At 38.3% G+C, this 16,814-nt stretch overlaps 2 long non-coding RNA genes across 2 annotated transcripts; both read right to left on the reverse strand.

The window, feature by feature from the left end:
• Positions 1 to 2,870: 2,870 nt before the first annotated feature.
• On the reverse strand, positions 2,871 to 7,931 carry LOC138689472 (uncharacterized). The gene is made up of 3 exons (XR_011328298.1): positions 7,713 to 7,931; positions 5,469 to 5,657; positions 2,871 to 4,219 (listed from the first exon to the last, which is right to left on the reverse strand). It is a non-coding gene; the product is annotated as an uncharacterized lncRNA (long non-coding RNA).
• Positions 7,932 to 9,300: 1,369 nt separating this feature from the next.
• LOC138689473 (uncharacterized) lies at positions 9,301 to 16,341 on the reverse strand. The gene is made up of 4 exons (XR_011328299.1): positions 15,861 to 16,341; positions 13,356 to 13,442; positions 12,303 to 12,448; positions 9,301 to 10,141 (listed from the first exon to the last, which is right to left on the reverse strand). It is a non-coding gene; the product is annotated as an uncharacterized lncRNA (long non-coding RNA).
• Positions 16,342 to 16,814: the final 473 nt, after the last annotated feature.

The raw sequence follows: 16,814 nt of genomic DNA on the forward strand, positions 1-16,814 counted from the left end.
TTTTTAAGAGCATCACCTTTGAAAACAACATATCCCCTACTCTTATTAAATAAAATGTTTCTTTCTTAAGCCTTACTACTTATACTGTGAGCAAAATGATTTAAGTATTGCAAAATCCTTTTTTTACAGAAGTAACTGTAATGAAGATTTTCAAAATAAAATGGATATCTAACATATCTTTTAGGACCCATATATATTTAACACTATATTAATGCTTCTGCAGGCTAGCATGTTAGTTATGCAGCAGTATATTGACAATAATGCAAAATGCCCGAGTATTCAGGGAGTATAAACAGCAAATTACTAGTCTCAGCTCAATAAAAAGTAAACTGAAAAATATAGAGAACTCTGCCACCTTTGCTACTGCATGTGTGCATATGGAGGTATAGTCCTGTTTTTCTAACTACCTTCCTTTTCACCCCTCTCAACCACATGCAGATTTTTCATTAATTAGCACAAACAAAAAGCAAGTGCAAGTCTCAGCAATTAGAAATTACAGGTTTCCCATAAATGCTGCTGAACCAGACAAATGTATATCTGTGTGAAAATGCACAATTTACAGTTATGACTTATCTAAAGTTGGCTAGAAATATATACTATTTTATTTAAAGTTAGGAAATAGGCTAAAGCAGCAATTGGTGATTTTTTACTTCATTACAGTTATGAGATAGACATTCTGTGCGGCTGCGCTCAAACTACGTATTCTGTAATGTCCTGGGCCCGTTGCAGTCTGGCAGAGTTAAGACGATATAATCTTCCAGCAATAAATCTCAGGGACCAGGACCCAATTTCAGTCAATGCTTTTCCTTTAGTATCACAAGAATCTGTACAAAACTGCTAGAATAGCAGAAAGGGAAATAGTTGGTCATAATTTTTTAAACTATAGACTGAAGTAGTTAGTTTTGTTAGAATACGTATCGGTCTTCTGAAAACAAAGCAAGATAGCGTTAGTGCATTTCCATTCCGATAGAACTTGGCATGCTTCAAACTAATACATTAATTTGTCTGTGTGATAAGGTAGAAAAGATTTTCAATACATATAGAAAGCATTGAAAAATACAGATTAAATTTGCTAAATCATAGAGTGACATTCTTAAAAAAATGTCACTGCTTCCGTTTTCCCTTTTCCCCCATCCCATGAGCAGTGACAGTCATCATTACTATTGGATATACCTATTGCTAAGTGCTGCCAGTGAGACTAGTGATTTGAGGAGGGGACAGCTATGAGGAAGGATGGGAGCAGGGTACCACATGTAGAAGGAGCAGAGGATGAGTAGAGGGTGGCAGGGAAGCATGACCATGAGAGCTGAGAGGACTGGGAACAGGCAAAGGAAATGAAAGGAAACGGTGAAAAAAAAAAAGACAGAGAAAATGTAGCATTGGCTTGAAAAAAAACTTAGTGAAAGTGTAAACAATGTGCTTTAAAAAGGACAAAAGCATCTGTGACATGAAAGCCAGTTACAGATCTTACTAGGCTCATGTGAAAACAGTTGCTGCAGATCCCACAGGGATGCTTTATTTGTGTTATTAGGAGAGAGATCAGACTTTATAATACTATTTCCTCATAATTTATAGAAAATAAGAATATTTTAACTTTAAATTATTGCCCCAGGCATGAAGAAAGATTGAAAGTACGCACCTTTACCATCCTAACTTTTAGGGACAGGATAGGTCATGACCTCTTCCACACTGGATCTAGTACCTATGATTCATGGTTCTTTCCTTAGCTATTTCTCCTTAGTGGAAGGATATCATTAACCCGTTAAGGCTTCCTGAACACTATTTCAACCACACAGCCCTTCAACCAGAGCTAAAGGATTGTCTATTTACTCCATACCCCAGCTCTGCCATGTTTCTTTTAGGATCTACTCCTAACTCTACTTCCATTTCAGGCTTACCAGAGGTTTGGGGTTTCTGTGGAAAAAGGATCCACATGTGGTTCTTCCCCTGAGGACGCACAAGTCCCATTTCTGTCCAGACTTCCAAATACTCAATAACTGTCTCCTTAGTTTTGATCAAAAATATACTGGCTTCTTAAAACTGTTCCAAAATCTGTTGGCTCCAGCTTTGAGGAACATACTCTGCATTTTGCTTCAGTGGTTCCATCACTATAGGTGCATCCCTGTGTGGCGCAGTTTTGTTTAGAAACAAAGATAAATGTTACAACTTAGGCTGCCTTTTGACTAAACCATCACTCATCTCTTCCAGCTACTGAAGAAACCGTACTTGGACAAGCGGACTCTGGACTGAACAGTAGCACGTGCTGTTCACCTGTATTGTCACTCCCAAGTTTTCAAACTTTGCCCTAATAGTGCCCAGTTAACCAGTGTGGTTACTGCCAGAGACAGCTCTGCCATCATCAGACTCCACCGTACCTTTTCTTCCTTTATCTGTACTCCTGAGCTATTGGAAGCTGTTAGGTTTTTCTCCATGAGAGGCCACAAAACCAATCAGCCAACCTACCTCTCCCCATATCCGGAGTATTTTCAGGCATGGAAAGGTTTTCCTGATAAAATTAAGTACTAAGCCTCAGATTCTCCTTAAGAGGATTTAAATTTCAGAAAGCATTAAACAGCTGGAATAGTGAATCACTGAAAACTTAAGTCTACCTTTTTCCAAAAATGGTTTTAGAAACCAAGCTGGCCATTGCACCTTCAGCAGTACCTTTCTTGTTGGGACCAGTGCCTGAGACCACCATCTCCCTCTGCGTTAAATAGCAGGTTGCTGCAGAAGTCAGCTGTGCTCCTTCTGCAGTGAGGAATTCTGCCACATGAATAGAGAGACCTGATCACAACTATTTTTTAATTGCCTGTATTTCCAAACTGCCCATGTCCATTTTGTTGCTATTGAATATGTCTAAAATTGCACCAAGACCCTTTAAAAAGGGGAAAATTCTATTAGTTTATCCAGAAAACTGAAGCTGGTTGTTGGAAAGGTTACTTTTGGTGATTTTAAAAATAATATAGCTTGCAAAGTAATGTGTCGGCTTAACACTCTTCTTTTCTTTAGAAAAGCATTTTGTTTCTGATTTTAGTGAGGTTAATACAGTTTACATGAAAGACTTGAAGCCTCTTCAAGACAAGTTCAGTTTTGAGGGTCTAGAGCTATAATGTTTTTGAATTAAATTTTCCCTACTCCCTAAATGAAAATACTGATCTAAACGTTCAAAACACTAGCTGATGTGTGCCCATCAATTTTTCTCTACCAGTCTTCCTGGAAAAATCAAACTTATTTTTACTAGACCATGCATAATACCATCTTCAGAAACAAACTGGAAAGTTAATAGGAATGTGCAAATGTTAAACTGCATGTAGCGATGAAGAAAAAAGCTGATAAAATGGTCAGTTTGAAGCTGTCTTTTTGCTGGCTCGAATAAACCATAACTTCTTTATAATCTTGATAATTTTACTTTACTATGTTCTTAGAAAAATGGAATTCTTCTTGGCAATGCGCAATTCAGTCATAATCATGCCATTTCAAAAGCCCAGCAAGGCAGTATTTGAAGCCTCCCAAGTAAGAAAAGGATTACACATTCACATAGATCATGCTGCTCCATTTTCATCAGTCAAAATGATGAGAAAAAAATTGGTTAGACTCCTAAATATGGCTTATTGCATTTTTCTTTTCATTATGCTTTCAAGTTATCTATTACAGTGCTTGCCACCCTCCCTATGAGAAATTGAGAATATATGCATTCATCATGCTCAGAGCTAGAAATCAAGATAGAATAAATACAATGTCATGGAGAAAGCAGCAAGCTGCTAGAACATAAAAGGTGTTTACGTTCTTTCATAGAAGAGCTGATACGGTGTTATTTGATCCATTATCTGGTACAGTGTAATCAAATTCATTAGTACTGGAATATCTAGCACTGGCTACATGAAGTGTCAATAGAAAACCAGAGCTGTAATTATAGAAGAGGAAAGTGATTATCAGCAGCAGATCAGGTGCTTATCAGCACAGTAGTAAATGAGCGCTCCAGAACTGACTTCTACTTCTCCCACAAAATCAAAACTCACCACACTACTGAGTCTGTACAAAACAGTCTGGTTTGAAGTGTTTTTACGCCAGGTGTCACACCGACAGGATGCAGCGATCATGCTGCTATTTAGCTTATTGAATTAATCTACTTTAGAAAAGGCTGCTTCCAGGGCTGCTGGAGACTCAGAATCAAACCCGGATCAAATTCAGACGCTGAAGTCTATTTCCTAGACGCCACCTGGAAGATTGTTGGAGGGAAAGAGGATTTGAAATTTTAAGTTGTATATTTTGCTGCAGGTGTTTTGCACAGACTTGTACTGCTATATAACTTTATAGAGAAAATTATTAATATTACTACTTCAAGGCTATATTAAAGTCAGCTAGAACAGTTTTAATATGTAATGTATAAATGTTTTTCTAACAATGTCATTGTGTTCCTCAAAGGAACACAAGATGGATGACATGGTCTGCAATTATTTTATGTGATTACTCTTTCAGAAAAAAAATGATCAAAAAATGTCCTTTCATATTGCCATTCCAGTTTAAACGTGGCTATTGTTAGTGTCTCCTTCCATCAGCTGCATTCACCATTTGTGTATTGCATACACAACTAGCTAGCATTTATTGAACAGAATTTGCAGGACACAGAGATACTAATGTGTCTACATCTTTATGACATTTTCTATGGGTCAGAGCTGTAATAGCATATGTTACCCGACAATTGGAAAAGTGTTGCCAAACTCTCTCCCCGGAGCTGCTGTAGAACAGCAGATAGCAACCAACTGAGGCATCATCAAATACTGACCACAGTCCCTTAAATATACATATTACGGTGTGAACACTACCATAATTTTGATCCAAATTTAAGAATAACTGTGATAGATCAACACTACATCTGACAATAGATCAAAGAAATCTCTGGAACAGAGAATTAATTGATCATGTCCCTGTAGAGAGAAATAATGCATGACCCAGTGAACTTCTCAGTCTTCATTTTCTTCATTGTCCACTCCAAAAACTAAATGTTGACTCTATACATTACTTTAGTAATTCCAGCTGTCCACTTTGGTACTTCATTAAGTAGAATTATGTTAACTACATAAAAGTAAAAAGAAAGCTTTGATTAACCGGTCTGTGCTTTTATGGATGGTTCTGGCTGAATACTGATTCATTAATCAGCCACTAATTCCTCCTCATTGTTTTGTTATGTCGGTTTATATGTGTTTATTTTCCATCAGCTATTTGCAGCTTTGGTAGGCAACATTTTGCTATATGATTTACAATCATATATGTTATGCTGGACTCAAATAACGTAGTCCGGTAATGCAAGCACATTGCAAAACCGAAATCCCATAACTCTTCTCTGTAGCTGTCCATACCTTTCCCTTCTTCAATATCAAAGTCTCCTTGGCAGGAGAAGGGAGAACAGGTAAATTTAGAACATCCCTTTCTTGTTCTGCTGGCGTGGAACATTGCACAAACCTTACCTTCTCCTGTGGAAATTGTTCAGGTTTTTGGAGTTCTTTCTGGACAGAAAAGTCGAACAAAAAGTAACAGTACCACAGGAAAATTGTCCTCGTTCTCACTGAGGTACGCTGCGACCCCATTGCATACGTCACTTCTAGGTCACCATTCAGATCAATGTGTGTTTTCTAATTTTATGCTGCTTGATGTCACTGTTAGATTAATGATATATAATAGACAAGGTCAGCTGTAGCCAATGTTTGTTTGGGTTTTTTCCTCTTTAATTCAGGGATAAAGCAGATACCCTATCCTAAATAACCTGACGCTACCACAAGAAAATAAAGGTGAAGTGTTTCATTGTTAATTTCTTTACATCTTCTTTACCTCTTTGGCAAAATTGTCTCTTTGTGTTTAATGATGACTAATACTATGGTTTTTTGAAATTATGTTAACAGAAGATTCTCACTTTTTTCATTTTATAGAAGCCTCCCAAACTGAAACTACCCATCTTTCTATAATTTGCTCGCTTTTTATTCCTGCTTTGGCTCATTCCCACTTTTCTTTTGGAATATTAGAAAAATGGTAAAAGAACATATGTAGGGAAGAACATCCACATCTTGGAAACAACTTTTCATGAAAAAGAGAAAAAATATTTCAGGCATATTGTGGAAAAATAAGAGGCTGGGGTTTGTATGGTTTTGTATGGGTTTTTTTAAATGAAAAAGATCTGTTAAATGTATTCATTCTTTTTTTCAAATATTACTTCTGCACAGCATTTAATACAAAAAATTTAATAATGACACGCACGCAAAACGTTGGTTCACCCTCACCCATTTTGAGTGCTTAACTATCATGACCCAGTAACTGTTTTTTTAGTATTTTGATCACCTTATTTCCCTTCACTATTTTTCACTTTTTTACTTTTCCTGACTGCTGCCATAAGGAACTAGCAATATTACAAAGGTATTAAAGACCGCTTTTGTAGCTCTTCTTTAAGCAGTAAGTTATAAGTTACCTTATAACTTGTCTGTAAGAAAGAGATTTGTGACCTTATTTCCCAGAGTCCAAACTACAGATAATTTCTATAAGCCAAGTATACTTTGAGTTACCCCTTACTAAATTAAACATTGATTTTTTTCTTACATTCTTAACTTTATTCCTTTTTTATTTATTTTTTAAATAAGAAGGAACGCATTTTCTACTAACTAAAAAGCATGCGTGACACATATCATATATTTTAATATAATTTTTTCCTGAAGCACGGCATTTTTCAGGATCCATGGTTGCATTCAAGGATAGACAAAGTTTTTTAAGACCTTTCAATTTAAAATATTTTTAAGGAATGTCACTCAATGCCATTCTAATTAATTTTATTTTCTCATTAGAAGTCTAAAGTAGTTCATGAACCTTTATTTTGCATTTATGCCAAAACCCAGATCCTCAGCTGTTGTAGATCTGGTTGATTTTACCTGGAGTGCACAGATTTTGTCAGTTTATACCAAGCTGAAAGATCTAGCCCTCGTATTTTAACATTTCTTTTTAACAGGAAAAAAAAAATATAAAATTTTTATACCATTTACATTATATGAATGTAGCTTCTACACACAAAATGAATATACTGCCTGTATTGACAGAATTGGTTTATTTTTAAAGAAGATTCAAAACAAGATGACTGTGCAATGTAAAACCAGCAACAAACCAGAACGGTTGTCCCCCGTTTTCTCAAGCGGAACTCCCCTTATCTTTAATACCAAGGGCAGATACTTTACTATTTAGAAAAATCCTTTGTGACATGTGAATATTATGGGCTTATCACACGGTCCAAAGCTCTCTGTTTTAAGCAAGAGAAGTATGCGTGGCTCATTCGTTTCCATATGCCACATAAAACCCTCTCCTACTGGGTAAATTAGGAGTTCCTAAAATTGCTGTATTATTGATGGCAGAATAATAATTTAGAGTCATTTACATAACTCATAGAACACAGTTCTATCTTGTAAATTACGTGTTACTGAAACGTCTAGCTCCGAAGCTGCAGTCAGGGAAGCCCGTCAGTTACGACTGTGAATCTTGGCTCCCTTGACACCAAGGATGCTGTTACTCCTCTCAAATTGCCTTTTAATTGGTGGGTAATGTTCGAGTATGCATAATGCTTGAATTTCAGTGCAAAAGAAAGCATAATCATGTATTTGCTACCACTGGAACTTTTCATTCAGGGCTCCATAATATGTCTATCCCTCCTTTTAAACTCATAATGTATCTATACATACGTGCTTAGCCTTTCCCAGGAAAGCAGGGCTTCATCTCCCGTAACAGTTCCTTGGGAAGACCAACTCCATAACTCCAAATGTCCCTCCTTCCTCCTCTTTCTCCAGGTTTATCGCTGGGTATGACATCATATGGCATGGGTCATCCCTTTGGTCAGTTGGGGTCAGCGCTCCTGGCCGTGTCCCCTCCCAGCTTTTAGCGCACCCCAGCCTACTCGCTGGTGGAGCAGCCTGAGAAACGGAAAAGCCCTTGATGATGTGTAAGCACCGCTCAGCAATAACTAAATCATGTTGTATTATCAATACTGTTTTGGTCACAAATCCAAAACATAGCCCCGTACAGCACTGGTCATTCATCCTAAACTGTTAGCTGAGTTAATGGGTTAACAGTGTGTCTGCGATACAAAACACGGATCTATTTGCTGCTTAATGAAAATCTACACATTACTAGATGTTTTAATATGACTGATAAATGCTATATTAGACGACGGTCCTAGTAAAATGAATTTAATAGTCAAGCCACGATGAAGGGAATTACACTGACAGTTCAGTTGCTCCAAGCCAATTAGTGGCAAATTCCAAATTACTTGGAAACATCTTCCAAGTAACAGAAATGTCTCTTCCTACAGACACATTACTTGTATTTGCAGTTTAGGGTTCGCTGGTTTTTTTGGTTTTGTTTTTAGGTTTTTGGGTGTTGTTGTTTGGTTTGTTTTTTTTTAAATTTCAAGAAATGAAAAGAGCGAAGTACATTTAAGAAGATCAAGAGCCCTCAGCCACACTGGTGTCGTGACCTAGAGAAACTATTCACGACCCGTTGGCACACCCGGCAAGGATGGGAGATCCTGGATCAGTTCTTCTGACATCTACGGCATGTAAAAGAGGTCTGGCTGAGGGACATCAATACCACTAGCAAGGAACCTGGCTGGTGAGCCCTGTTAAATAGATTTCTCAATTATATTGCCGTCGTTGTCAAGTACCTGGGACAAGTAGATGACACCAAGACCAGTGAGGTAAGGTTATAAACTCCCTGAACCAGAATAAAGCAGCCATCCATGGGGGTGTATGTCTCCCAGGAGCCAGGAATCTCTTCTCTTTAGCACTTCTCTGGCTAAAAGACTCAGGCCAGCCTTTCACTGCCCAGTAAAATGGGACTGAGAAGGCTGCACACACCAAAGCTAAATACTCTGCGAGAAGGTCTAGGTAAACAGTGTCTCCCAGTCGTTTGCAAAACTGCTCTTGCTCTGTGTCCCAACAGACACGGCTTCGCACCGGAGACCCAGGAAAAATCATTTCAGCTCTTACTTGCACTTTGCTGATTGCTACAGATTATTTTCTAAACTGTTAATATATCCCAATAATACATCGCTTCTGTTCCGGTACGTGCCTTGTTTCTTCTCAAGGAGATCTGCACTCCATGGAATATTTACTTGTCAACGTAAGGAAGGATTTACTGAAATAAATATCAGTTAGTTCTTTTGTCTCCATACAGCTTGTCTGCTTAACGCAGCTAATACGGAACATTGGAATACATTGACTTAATTTGCACTTGACAAAATACAAATATATATGATTATGTTTGACTGTATTATGTTGCTAATCAGTGTATTCAAGATGGCTGCATGCATATTATAATAAACTTCCATTTATTATGTATGTGCATGAACTGTATTAAGTCAATACATTGCCTAATTGTGTAGGCAAGAACTAATCTTCCCTGTTATTACACATGTTGCTACAGTTTACTATGATAGAAGTAGCTTTCACTTTGAATCTTTCTGTAATATGATAGATTAACAAAGCACTACAATCCCATGAAAGACATCAATGCACTGGGATTAATTTGCTAAACTAATATTTTTCCTCTTATTAGAAAAACCCTATATTAACATTTAAATACCTTGTTTCATCTGAGTATCAGAATGCTGTTGTAGTCACTCATGTTTTCTGCATCTGTCAAATCTGTGCTCTTAGCAAATATCAATTCATTTTTAACAAAACCCTAACTGCAGCAATTAGTGTTCTAAAGATAAGAATATTACATTCCTCAGGAGAAGCTGAGGCATATTATGTTAATTTGTTTGTCTGTCTCTATATAGGGACACATGCCTTTAATTAAGTAGATAAGTTTTAATGAACTCTTTCTAAAATATAAAGGTTGTGATTTAGTTTTAATAAGAGAAAATTTGATGTTCCGTGCACCCTCAGCAGTGTTATTCAGTTCAGACACTGTAATATCTTCTCATTTTAAGTGACAATCTTTATACAATCTGCTTATTTACCCTGAAACATTAGTCCATGAGAAGAATTTAATCCCTTTTCAGACAGAGAATGTAAGCTCCAAGTGTCAGCTATGTCTCAAGACAGCGATCATGGATGTACATAAAGTTTGAGTTGGCTTTTGGCAGCAGGGAGAACATAACCCATACTCTCTGCAGGCAATAGAAAGCATACTTAGGTACTGTCATTTCTGTCCTAAAAATAACAACTCTCGATTCTCAGCACAACTAGTTAGTTTGAATGCAGCACTAAACTAATTCCAGTTCCAGAGTGATTTAATGAGTGCTACTAATAAAATCACATCATAATCTGTGGCATGTTGCGCTGTACGGTACAGACATTCCCTCTGCTGCCAAACCAGTACCAAAAAAACCCTGCCCCAAATGCTGAGAGAGAAATGAAAGAAATCTGATAAAAATTGTGACAGGATATGTCTGCGGACATCATTTTAAACATCCATGGTATAGGGTGGGGGATGTTACCTGAGACAAAGGAACTGAAAACCAAACAAATGCTATTGCTGCGGTGTCACAGGTATGACCTGAGTGCGGTCCTGGAGACCTAGGGATGCTCTGAGCAGAGAAGGGACCATCTGTAAGACGCAGGATCCCACCTTACAAATGGAACTGCCAAGAAAAAGACCTCTCATCGGCATGAAAAGAACACAGGCACGCAAACAGAAAAAAGGAGGTAAGTCAGACATTGGGAGATGAAACAAAATGTAGGCGTTCTGGTGCCAATGGTGCAGAGAACACAAGTAAGATGGAAGGAAAGTACGATACCCGACTGGATTTGAGCAGGGGGCAAACTGTATATCCCCATGCTGCAACTGCCTGAGGAAGAAAAAGTAGCAAGACGCAACCTTATTTAGACGACAGAGGCATCCAATCAAGAGAAAAACATTTATGGCGTGACTCAAGTAAATCTAATGAGTCAAAGTAGATGAACTTGAGGAAAAAGCCACCCCTTCCATCACTGTGTCATGAGGGGAACAACCAACTTCATTCATTCCAGGTACTATGACAAGTCCTCGTTATCTCCAGCAAAACCAGTTGGAAGATTGTCAAAAAAACACATTATTAGTGGAAAAATATTCTAAAAAACATCAGGAGATGTCAATGCTTGTTGTTTACTATGACACCCTGGAGTGTCATCTGTTGTTATGCCATTGGAAAGTACAACCTAGAAACTGAGTGTCACACATCAGCTTAGTTTTGATGTGACCGGAGTGAACACAGACGCTATTAGCTTTGTTTAGTGTTCTCATTGACTTCAAGGGCAACTTTAAATCCACTGAAATCCACATGTATAAGCCATGGAACTATTAAAATGCAGAGTCCCGCGACTTCTGCTAGACTTAGCAGAGGTAAAACCATCAAACCTACAAAGCAATGAGAGCTCATGCTATTTATTCCACTTAAAATACACAGGCAGACTGATTAAATAAAAATCTTCTAATATTACAGGGATCTATGCAAATCCCAAGCTACTGAGAACAAAAAGAAATCACAGCCTGCTACTGATAACTGCTGATATATTAGCAGCTTGAACCTGCCCACTGTTTTGTGGTCAAGAATGAGGTTTTGCACGTTGAATGACAGGTTCCTCCCAGAAGTTATTAGTGGTTGCAAATGTTACAGGCAGAGCACATCATCCAGAATATATTGTAAAGGGACAGCAGGACAGAAAAAAAACCCCAAACTATTGTTTATTGACATGCTATCTAATTTTTCTATTTCAGATGGGTCCGTCAATCCTTGAATTAGCCCAACTGTCTAAGGGGCAGACTGAAATTCTGGGCTCTGCCACAGTCTCTAGACAAATCAGCGAACAAAGTAGGGAGTCACAGGAGGAGATGACTTCCTATCAAGATAGTGATGTGGAAAAAGTCAATTTCCCTGAAAGGGATTGAGGAAAATGCAGCAGGTTTGTGCTGTAGCGTCATGAGAGGAAGAAACTGCACATCGTAAGACAGAGAAAGGCCAGAGACAAATGAAGGTTTATGTCTTTTGGCAGGTCTGATCACTTCAAAAGTGGAAGGCATGTAATGCCTCAGAGATGCCATTTCCTTCCCACACCTCATAAATAACCCAAGTATATTACTCAGCCTACCCTTGGCTTACCTTTTCAGGATGATCTTACCAGCAGGATGGCTGGTAAAGGTGTTTGGCAAGGTGCTCTGCATCTCGTGGGGCTGCGAGGTGTCTTCTGCCTTGCTGAATTCAGTGCTCATTATAGCCCACCTTAAAGGTTTCCACTCCCATTTTGAAACAAAAAGCCCAGAAGAAACTGGTCGTTTTTAACATTAGATACCTGAATGGAATAGTAGGAGAAGGCAACCAGATTTGGCTTATGGGCAGTCTATCCGTTCCAATATGCCAGAGAGGACAAATGGAGGCCACCTTCCCTGTCTCCTGGCCACCTTATGGGACATTCTGACCATATTCAATAAGGGCAAACTGTTTTAAGAAAAAAGAGAAACAAGAAGACAACAGCCAATATTTTGGTTTAAAGATTTGTGCCAAAATATGTCTGCTTTCACAACCAGCTTACATATTAAATTACCATATGTTTTGCCTTTATAGAAAATCTAAAGAATTAGCTTTTTTCCACAAAATAGGTTTCTTTTTACAAAAGTACCTTCTTTTGTTTGTTTACTTATTTATAACAACCTTAATTTAAGTTTACTCAACAGGTTTAGAAAAAAATATTAAAAAAAATTATTTAGAGACTTGCACGGTGCAAATTTTTGCAAAACTGGAAATTACACATATGTTTGTTTTCTCTATTCAGAGCAATGAAGTTGCAACCTTCTTTAATGCGGAAAACAAAACATGGATATAAGGACCTGCAAGTGCAGCTTGTCTGATGTGTCAGTCAAAATGCATCATTTCTAAATAAAGAGCTAGAAATAAAGAAGATTGCTGCTGTGGAACGTATTTATTTTTATTTAACTTTCCTCCAGCAAGTCTGAATACAGCTTACAACACAGACATTAACAATTGCATAGGAGAATTTTGATTCTTCGTGTTAAACCACGGCACATGGATAACTGCTACCAGCTGACTCAAATGAAAGGATTTTTGCTGTATTCAAAATACAGGCGAGTACAAATGCATTTTGTTTTTCCTTGTAAAAAATAATCACGAAGTAATGGAGCGCTCTTAGATGTCAGTTAGTTAACACACTGCGTAAAAATAATTTGGCTCCATCTACTAAACAAGCCCAGCCTACACTTTGAATACTGCAGCAGTTGGAAGACTTTCAAGTTCTCTAAATTTACTTAACTTAGGTGTTTAATTTTAAGCAAAAATTGAAGTACAATAGCCTAGTGAAGCCAGTAGATATTTTTTATCTTAGACTCACATGTTATAATGGTGTTCATAAGTTCCCTAGGAGAAAATGAGACAGTCATCAGAACCTTTGAAGTTTATCTTCACAGTCTTTCTGCCTCTACAAAAATTAAAAAAAAAAAAGAGACTTTAATTTACATTTTAATTTGTTGTTTTGAATTCAGTAGGACATTTGAGTAAGTAAAGATGACCTCCCTCTTTTTTCCTGTATATTTTAAGAGTGACAGAACTTACACTACGTTACTGCAGTTACATAGTTATGAGTCAATTTTAAAAACAATTTAATGTATTCCTTTTTTTTTTCCTTTTGAAGGCTTTAAAATACAATTAAATCATTTTTGCTTTGAAAATTCAATTAGAAGTTTTAAGTAGCCTTAAATAGCTGGATCTGTCAGAGGAGTTAAATGGAGTCTCTGGGGTACACCTAGAAACTCCATTAGTCCAGCCAAAGAACTTAACTCTTACCAGGTTCTTGCAGGGACTGCTACTTAAAAGAGGATCTTTAAAGCATGTTGCCCTACAACAGACCAACGCAATGCCTCTGCCTTGGTTAAAAGGGACCTGTGGATCCGTAGCTCTCTTCCCCACTTCTACCGATGACAAGGAAAGCCAGGTGGGAGGAGAACACCTGGGACCTCACACCTGCAAGAACTTGTGCACACAAAATGTTGCGCACTTGAGCCATAAAATGCTTCTCGGCCCCAGTAATTTCCCCGAATAAGCACGGAAAAAACGCTCAGACTTGTATTTCCATGTTTCAGCTTCTGCCTGTGGAGTCACGTTGCCACCCCACAGCCAGTCTCGTGTCCTGACCAAAGCACCGGCTCACTGCTGCTCAAAGGAGCTCAAAGAAGAAGCTGCTCAATGAACTAAGTCGGTTCACCTTGTTAACGCAGCAAAAGTGCTACTGATTTACTTTCTTGGCTCTCTTTTTTACCATTTTACTCCTGAACGCGTATGATGAACTGAAGCGCTTGGATAAATGTTATCAGCGCTTAAGCCAAGCTGCACAAGCCTGATGCTTTTGTACGGAATCATAAGGTTTTCACATGGGCAGATCCAGCTGATACAACCCGCTTACACTTCCCAACCAAGCCTCTTACTATAAGCTCTGAAGGTATTTAAGCAACCCTTGCATAAAAAGGAAAATAGGTAAAATAATTGGTGAACAGGTAGGAAACTGAGAATAGGATAATTTTCTCAACTGAGAGTGATCTCCAGAGGCTTTCTACAGTATTCTGCATCGAGACCTCTGATGTTTAACATATCCGTAATATCACAGGAATGTATTGAATAGCAAGGTGGCAAAATTTGTTGATGGTAGAAGGTTATTCAGAGTGGAAAAGATAAGAGCTGACTGCAAAGAATTCTAGGAAGACCTTATGACACTGAGCAGCTTTGTGTCAAAAGGCAGATAAAATTCAATGTAGAATAATATATGGCACACGCAGTAAAAAGCAATCCTAACTTCAGAAAGAAAATAATGGGCTTTGAGTTGACCTTTACCAGGAAAGCAATCTTGGGATCATGATAGATAACTCCAGGAAACATCAGCACAGAGCTCAATAGCAGTCAAAAAGCAAATAAAGTCTTAGGAACTACAAGAAAGAAAAGAGAACAAAAGAGAGAACTTTGGACCACTGGATAATGTGGTTTGTCTTTCTCATCTCAAAAATGACCAAGCAGATCTACAAAAGGTTCAGAGAAGAGCAACAAGGATGATGATAGATTAGGGACAATTTGTGTCCAAAGAACATTTAAGATTAGTTTTCATCCTGCAAAATGGGTGAGCAAAGGGAGATAAGACAGTCATGGATGAAGATATGAGTGTCAGATAGAGGATGGCACTGCCTCCTTCAGTAGAAGAAGGAGAAGGTATTACCCACCAGGGGACAGGTTGAAAGCAAAGAGAAAGAGGTGGTCTGTCGCACAGTACACAGCTAAACGGTGGCTCCTGTCCACGGGATGCTGTGAGTGATAAAAGCCTGTAAGCATTCAAGGAAGGACTGGATGAGTCTTCCCTGGCAACTTCTCTGCTGAAAAATCCACTGAGGGTTATCACATACCTATGCCTCTGCTGGCTTAGAAAGTCTTGGAGTCACAAATTGCTGGAGGGTGTTTGGGAGGGGTATAACTACTTGATTTTTCTCTCCTTCGCTGAGCATTCAGTTTTGCCCAGCATCAGAGGCAGAGTCCCAGGATAGAGGGACCAGCCCTGTATGGCCTCTCTGCCCGTAAAAAATAAGGTTGGTTAGACAAGTGCCACAGCCACTATGAGGTAAGTAGCAGAAACACGTGCCTGGGACAGGGAGTCATAGAAGAGGGAGGAAAACAGACTTTATCCATTCTGGTGAGATTTTAGAAGAGCTCAAACTGTAACATGCAACCACACTTCAGATGTTTCAGTTGGGAGACTACTAACGTTAAAATAGCTTTGCTCCTAATAGGTGCTAAACTTCACGCAGGATGATTCAAAACTCCTAACCAGCGTGCATAACCTCCAGCTTTCTTAAGTGACTTCCTTATTCGGGCAAAGGCAAGGCACCAGATTAAATCTCCGCCACTCATTTTCTCAGCTTACAAAGCGTCTTCTTCACATGGTGTAGCCCAGTTTAGAAATATTTTGGTATTCTTGTTGCACCAGGAGTCCCCACAGTCCTCAGGCTTCAGCTAAATTATGTTTTCATTGAAATCATGTTCACAAAGCTCTCAGGAACCTTCAGCAGAATTGTGCTTCACCTGCATGAGATACAGTGTCAACAAATTTAGAAGTGTTGTCAGATGGGATTAAAAAAAAAATTAAGATAATTTTACTACCTTTAGCCCTGTAATCTTAAATTAGTTTATACTATAAGCATGTGTAGCTGTTGTGCACACGCCTGAGCAACAAATGCCACCCGCAAGCTAGATATAACGCCAGGAATATTTTATAATAAATATGTTTCATCTGCTGCTTCTATGCTTACACTTCCTAATCACTCTTCCAAAACATGGGACAATGAGCCTATAAGGGGCACAGGAGAGTATCTGCTATAATTCCACAATTCCTGTGGCATTTGAGAAGCTTTAGGAAATTTTATTGCAAATTAGATACATAATGATCATTTCACTCATTACTGAAATGTCCAGGAACAAGCATTTCAACTGGGGTAAAGGGCAAAAGCCTTTTAGCAATGCACAACACAACAGTGTAGGAGAAAAAATGAGAAATATCTTTTCTAACAGAAACCAATGAGGAATTTTTAAGTAGGTAGAATGTAATTATCCGATTGAAATTAAGCCATGACATTGCAGCTTTCACCTCTACTCTTGAAAAAAGTGCCATGGGATCTGTTAAATGACTGCATGTGGCCAGGACCTCAGTTTTATGTCTCATTCAGAAGCGTGGTGAGAAAGGATGTCAACTCAGCATTTAAAAATCCCATTTGTTTTACATGCAGCTTGGGAATATTTTTAAGCTTTCACTTTTATT

Source organism: Haliaeetus albicilla, chromosome 16 (genome assembly GCF_947461875.1).
Source record: "Haliaeetus albicilla chromosome 16, bHalAlb1.1, whole genome shotgun sequence".
In the NCBI taxonomy this organism is placed as follows: domain Eukaryota; kingdom Metazoa; phylum Chordata; class Aves; order Accipitriformes; family Accipitridae; genus Haliaeetus; species Haliaeetus albicilla.